The sequence below is a fragment of the Vigna umbellata genome, chromosome 2 (assembly GCF_029865625.1).
Source record: "Vigna umbellata cultivar VRB3 chromosome 2, Vumbellata_1.0, whole genome shotgun sequence".
Classification (NCBI taxonomy): Eukaryota; Viridiplantae; Streptophyta; class Magnoliopsida; order Fabales; family Fabaceae; genus Vigna; species Vigna umbellata.
Window position 1 is genome coordinate 352,248 of NC_142166.1, and position 7,334 is coordinate 359,581.

Sequence of the window (7,334 nt, forward strand, 5' to 3'; positions counted from 1 at the left end):
CAAAATAGGGCTTAATTGCAATTGCAATTTGCAACGGGAGCTGGTATAGTAATAAAGAAAAAAACGAAGGTCTTTATATTTCATCATTTAATATGCTATCTCCCACGTTAAAGCTCTTAACTTTCACCATCACCATCTCTTCCTTTTAATTTCCATGTGTTGACCTTATCATTCACAACAACTTGTATAAGATATTCCTACCTTATGTACCACTCTTTTTTTTTTCTTTTTTTTTCTCACCACGTGTCTTCCACATATGCTACATATATTAAAAAAAGCCTAATACAATATTTTTGCATTCTTTTAATTATTTTTATTATTGGATAAAATCTCTTGCGTATATTATTAAATGTTGATAAAGAATAAGTTAATAGATTTAACAATAAATTTAATCAAATGATAAAAAAAAATATTGTTTTCTTGCAATGTCTACTCTATAACTATAAAATAAATTTTGTATAAACTAGAGTTACTAAAACAGGTAAAAAGGACTTATTATAGTATTTTAGCTTTATTAATTTTCCTTTGATCTATTTTTTTCTAATTGATCTAAATTTCAAATTAGTGAAATGATTATGAAAAAAAGAAACATCATATTAAATGCATTGAGATTTTGATTTTCATTTTAAGAATAAAGAAATTAGGAAGAATCAGAAATGGAAAGGAGAGGATTCGTTGATATCTTCCATCCCTTTTTTTTTCAAATTATGTTGGTTGTTGTTCGACAGTGTTAGGATGTTTGTTTTCAATACTTTTTTATAATGAATTGGTGACTAACCACTAACACTCACGTAAATCAGATTCTTGGTGAACTAAATTTAATTTTGGACCATATTAAAATTTATAATTTTTTTAATCTAACTAGTCTCAAGTCTATGATGTGCCAAATTGGTTTATGAGTTTTAGCTATGAACTTCTACTTACTTTAATTATGATATTAATATCAGTGACTCCATCTATTGATAAAATAAATATTAAATAAGTATATTTATGTTTATTCCATATTATTGTCTTAAATAGTGAGTTAGTTTCCATACGGGGAGTGAAGCGAAAATTTTGATTTATCAAACACACTTTTTATACTTTCACTATATTGTGTGCTAAAATTACTCAATTTCCACTAAATAGGACCATTAAATATATATATGTATATATTATCTATGCATTTTCACGAATTTTAATAATAATAAACAACAAAAAATACGTTATTCTAATTTAGTTGGTATTTTTTAACTTAAGTTTTTAGTACATAACTACATTAATTAATTATTTTTATCTTTTTCCTTGTTTATAAATAATCTTCCTTAACTCAAACAACATTATTTTGTTATAAAAAATAACGTGATATGAAATTGTAATCATAAAACTGAAAATATATTAAAATGTGAATTCTTATACTTTAGAGTTGATATAATATATTTATAGTATTCATCTTATTTTGTAGCTAATTTATGGTTGTCATTTATTTATTGTTCTTTTCTCTGACTCTTCCATAATAGAATTCAAAGGAAGACCAAAGCTAACACTATTTCTTTCATGTCATTTCTTTTTAGGTAGAACTCAGTTCAATCCAACCAAAGATGGATGAAATGGAGGTTCCTGCTCTTTTCCTCTGTCCAGTTTCATTGCAGCTTATGAGAGACCCCGTGACAGTGTACACAGGAATCACATATGACAGACAAAACATAGAGAGATGGTTATTTTCATGCAAGAACAACAAAACCTGCCCTGTCACTAGGCAATCACTGTCACGCACAGATCTTACTCCAAACCACACTCTCCGACGTTTGATCCAAGCTTGGTGCGACCACAATGCCTGCCTTGGACATGAAACCTTTTCATCTCCAAACCCAACCATTGATCAAACCGAGATTGTCAAACTTCTCTTAGAGGCAAAGAAGTTCCCAGAAAAACAGCTCAAGTGTCTTAGTAGGCTTCAATATATTGCTCTTGAAAGTGAAAGTAACAAAATCTGTTTGGAGTCTGCAGGGGCAATAGATTTCTTGGCTTCCACCATGATGATAAATTCAACCGGTATGAGTGAAGCAGCTATAAAAATCATGTTTCACCTAAACCCTTCTGAATCTCAGCTTAAAAAACTGATGAACAACGAAGGGATTCAGTTTTTGGAGTCTTTGCTTCATGTCTTGAAGCTTGGAAAGTGCCAATCTCGAAGTCATACAACTTTGCTATTGAAGTCAACACTTAAGGTGGCTAGTCCAACCCAATTGAACAATGTCACCCCAGAGCTGTTTGTGGAGATAATTAGAGTGTTGAGGGATCAGATTTCACGAGAGGCTTCAAAGGCAGCTTTGAAACTTCTGGTGGAGTTGTGTTCATGGGGCAGGAACAAGATCAAAGCAGTTGAGAGTGGTGGAGTTTTAGTCATCGTTGAGCTACTTGTTGACGTGTCTGATAGGAGAGCATGTGAACTCATGTTGATAGCTTTGGACAAACTATGCGGTTGTGCAGAAGGAAGGGCTGAATTGGTGAACCATGGAGCTGGAATTGCTGTTGTGGCAAAGAAAATTCTGAGGGTTTCACAAGTGGCAAGTGATAGAGGGGTGAAAATTTTGACCTCCATTTGTAGGTATTCAGCCACCCCAAGAGTTCTTCATGAAATGCTGCTGTTTGGAGCAGTGTCAAAGTTGTGCTTGGTGCTTCAAGTTGAGGGTTGTTTCAAGGCCAAAGAAAGGGCAAAGGAGACACTCAAATTGCACTCTCTAGTCTGGAGGAACTCCACATGCATTCCTCTTCCTTTGCTTGCATCTTATCCATGATCTCATGGCTTTGTCATTTATCAAGGTTAAAGTATTGAAATATATGTTTGTTCTTGTCCATGATGTTCTGCTGTTTATCGTGGAATTATATATATGTCAATGAACCTCTCAAGCGTTGTGAATGGAAAATGAATCCCAGTATCCATGTTTGTGAACATTAAGCACAAGAGCTGTAATTAAGTTTTCACTGGATTGTCATGTGCATTAATTCTTTCATATGCTTTGACCCACAGAAAAGGTGAGATTGATTTTGGTTGGTTGTGCTGAGCTTTTAGCTATACATGATGTTTCAATGTTGAAGTATTAGTTTTACCTAATCCACTTGGTACTGATATAAAGACAAAGGGCCATTGATGTAAGCTTTAAATCAAATTTGTTGCTTGACCTACTTTTGGAAACACCCATGAACATATTTTAAATATGTTTTTAAAAGAAATTATTACAAATTTTGTTTCAATTATATCATAATTTATATATAATATAACAATATTTATCATGTTAATGTATTTTAATTAAATTCTTACCATTTATGGACTTGAAAATTCTATAAATATTCACTGCTAAAAGGAGCACCATGTGATTATCAACTTAAAAAAAAAAAAAAAAAAACTAATTACTTTTGTGGATGTTTAAGTGAGTATCAATTAGTTGAATACATTTAAATATCAATGCTTTTAGTAAGTTTAGTAATGAAGAGATTAGAAATACACATATATGTTGTATAGATCAATCTCATTATCTAATACCTTTATTTTAGGTTATCAATTAAAATTGAAATCTTATTTTTATTAATTTGAATTTCTAAAAACAATATTATCTGGTCATCTTTCATTAATTGTTAAAGCTGCTGAATCTAAGTTTACTCATCAAGGAAGATAAATGATATCATGAAATTTTGAGTGTTTCTGTGACCCATTTTCTTCGACACAGCTTCGTGATTGAAGTGTATATAACCCAGTTGCCTTTGCATGTTCAAGGATAATGTGTATTAAATTTTTAGGTTAAGATTGTGATTATAAAAAAACCTTACTAAAAGTGACAGTTAATGAAGATAAAATTAGCGTAAGATCCAAATTTAAATAAATTTGTAGAAAGTCGTTATTACCACCTTACATTTGACCGGGTTACTAAAGAAACGCAATTACGTTACTTGTTTATCAAATTTTCCACATAATTTAATATTCAATTAACTATCCGTCAATATATTAGAGTTGTTAGCGTATTACTCACGATTTTAAAAAATGTCAACTATTTAATATTTCAATTCAATAACTATTAATTATTAAACATATTTTCACTATGAATGGATCAGATGATGATACTCAATGTTTTATTTTTATTTCAATTCTTAGAGTATTAGAATAAAATATTATATATAATTAAGTATTCAGTTTTTAAATATTTGTATTATTATTTTTATTTATTTTGTTAATATGTTTTCTTATTATATATAGTTATCACCTTTATATAAAAAATATATTTTGTTTTCATAAATTTATTATTATTATTTATTTTTGAATGTGGTATAAAAATGATATTTTTGCATTCATTTTAATAATATATCTAATTATATTTTATTTTAATATAAAATAAATTAAATTGTCCTCTATTTCTATCTAAATCATAAACTCTTAACACTAAGATGTTTAAAATAGTTTAGAATACTAGATAGGGTTCCATGAATAATCAATAAACTTAATGAAGTCAACTCTTGATCTCAACTCTCCCATCAATATCATATCATAAATTGGTATGTTCATGATAAACAAGATGATTCGGCCTTCTTTGTAGAATGAATGGCCATAATAGAGTCAGCCCAATGGAACTTGTACCCAAAACCACATAGTTTGAAAAATATTCAACTAAAAAACAAATGAAAACTCATGGTTGTAGAGTTTACATTTGACTAAACTCTTTTCACATGTTATTGGATGTAGGCTCGTCAATGGCTTAAGCATACAATGGGTGTTGCTCCCTCCACCACCACACATTTCTCTCTCCACCTCCCATTTACTATTTTGCCCCTAAGTAAAATTTTATTTTTAGGGTTATGTTTTACTTTTACCCATTCACAACCTATTCCACTAATAACCTATTATAGTGTCCCGTACATGAGTAAAATATTTTTCTTTCATTTTAACATTATATTTCTTCCTCTTTTTCTTTTACAAGTTGCAAAGGTTGGTGGTGGTGGAAAGAATTATCAAGCAGTCTCCCTCTCGTGGTGCAGTGTCGCTCTCGTAGTGTAGTGTGTGGAGTAGTGCAGTGTGTGGAGTGGTGCAGTGTGTGTTGCTTCCTCAAGGTGCGTATTCAAATAAACCTTCAAATAAAACTCTAAAATAAAAAAGTAAACTTTAAGACATCCTTCAACGGATGTCAAAATCCTTCAACGGATGTCAACATCCGTTTAAGGTAAAACGGATGTCGACATCCATTTTTTCTTAAACGGATGTTGACATCCGTTGAAGGATGTCACCTCCGTTTAAAAGTTACGTTTTTTATTTTAGGGTTTCTTTTATTAGTTTATTCTTTATTTTGGAAATATTTTAATAATTTAATTTAAATGTTTTGATTTATTATTTTTGAATATATTTTTAATGTATTTTAATAATGTAAAGGAATTGAAGAAGAAAGAAACGGAGGAGGAGAAGTGAAACGGAGAAGACAGATTGGGTTGTAGAGTAAAACGAAAGACAAATTATTAAACGAAAATGAGAGATGGAAAGATTGGGTGCAGGAGTAAAATAGGAGAACTAAATTTGAAATAAATTAAAATAGTAAAAGTAAAAAATTTTAATCTAAGGATATAATTGGAATTAAAATAAATTGGGGAGGTGGAGGGAGAAAGGTGTGGTGGTGGAAGGAGCAACACTCGCATACAATAGCTTGGGCCCAAAACAAGGGGAACAACGAGTCACAAGTTGAAACCCAACGGTGAAAAATTGAAAGAAATAAACGATTTTTTTTTTAAATTAAAGTGAAAAATGTTTTTTTATAGAGTTCATCGTTGTATTGAAAATAATTAAATATAATTTTGATCCCTTAACTTTTATAAAAAAAAATTAGAATTAGTCTGAGACAATTTAATCCTCCAACTTCATAAATAAGTGAATTTAACCAATGAAACGACATTAAAATTTTGTTGAGTTGTTTAATGATGTTCTACTATAAAATATATTGCTTAGACAAGTCATTATACATGTGTTAAATTGATACATGTGATGACATTTGAAAAGTTTATTTAATATTTTTTATATAATTAGTTAATATGTGATCACATCCATTAAGTTTTTTTTAGTTTTTAGTTTATTAATTTATTATATTTTAATTCAATATAAAAATATTATTTAATTTTCTTTTAAATTTATTACATGATTATATATAAAATAATTTTATTTTATTTAATAAAATAATTATTATTAATTTAATTTATATAGTATTATTTAATTAATTATTATAATATTTTTTATATTATTAGTTAAACAGATATGGTCACATCTTTTTTTTTGTTTATTAATTTATTATATTTTAAATTAATATATAAATATTATTTAATTTTATTTTAAATTTATTACATAATTATATATAAATCAATTTTATTTTATTTAATTAAATAATTATTATTAATTTAATATTAAAATATTTTTTATGTTATTAGTTAAACCACATCCGTTAAGTTTTTATTTTTATTTTTTAGTTTATTAATTTATTATATTTTAAATTAATATATAAATATTATTTAATTTTATTTTAAATTTATTTCATAATTATATATAAATTAATTTTATTTTATTTAATAAAATAATTATTATCATTTTAATTTATATATTATTATTTAATGAATTATTATAATATTTTTCATTAGTTAAACGAATGTACTCCATCCGTTAAGGTTTTTTTTTTCTTTGATATTTTTTAGTTTACGGATGTGGTCACATCCGTTGACAGATTTCCACATCTGTTAAAAGTGAAACTGATATTGACATTCATTGAAGATAAAATTAATGTTAACATCCGTTTTATTAGAAAGACAAATTAAGTATGAAATAGTGCAGGAAGCATTTGGTTTGGTGGTGGTAGAGGAAGCAACAATCAAAATTTCTGTTGATGACCCAAACAGTATGACAACCAACGTTAATGGGCCAAGCATAGAAGACAAGTATCCACTCACAAATCTCTCTGTTTGCTTCCCCACCACCCCATCCATATCTTTCACAACTTTCCACCCATCTCAAATTTACTCACACTATTAGGCCACTGTCCTTTTCTTTTATTTTTTTTCAAAATTTTTGATAAATTAGATATAAAAAATAATAAATATACCGTTTAGTCCCTAAAAACGTTGATTAACATAACAAACCCTTGCATAGTTTTTTTTTTTGTTTTTTTTTATAAAATAAAAGTTATTTATTTAAAGCAGTTTAAAGTTGGACGATGACGATGAATTCCCGTTTAACGTGAAATGGATCAACGTTTTGGTTGATTGACATTTATTTTTGTGTGGAGTGAATGAAAGAAGAGATGTGATAATAGGAGAAGATTTTGTTAGATTTT

At 28.2% G+C, this 7,334-nt stretch overlaps 1 pseudogene; it reads left to right on the forward strand.

Annotated features, from left to right (window-relative positions):
- The first annotated feature begins 1,449 nt into the window (after positions 1-1,449).
- On the forward strand, positions 1,450-2,967 carry LOC124829352 (E3 ubiquitin-protein ligase PUB23 pseudogene; annotated as a pseudogene).
- The last annotated feature ends 4,367 nt before the right edge of the window (positions 2,968-7,334 follow it).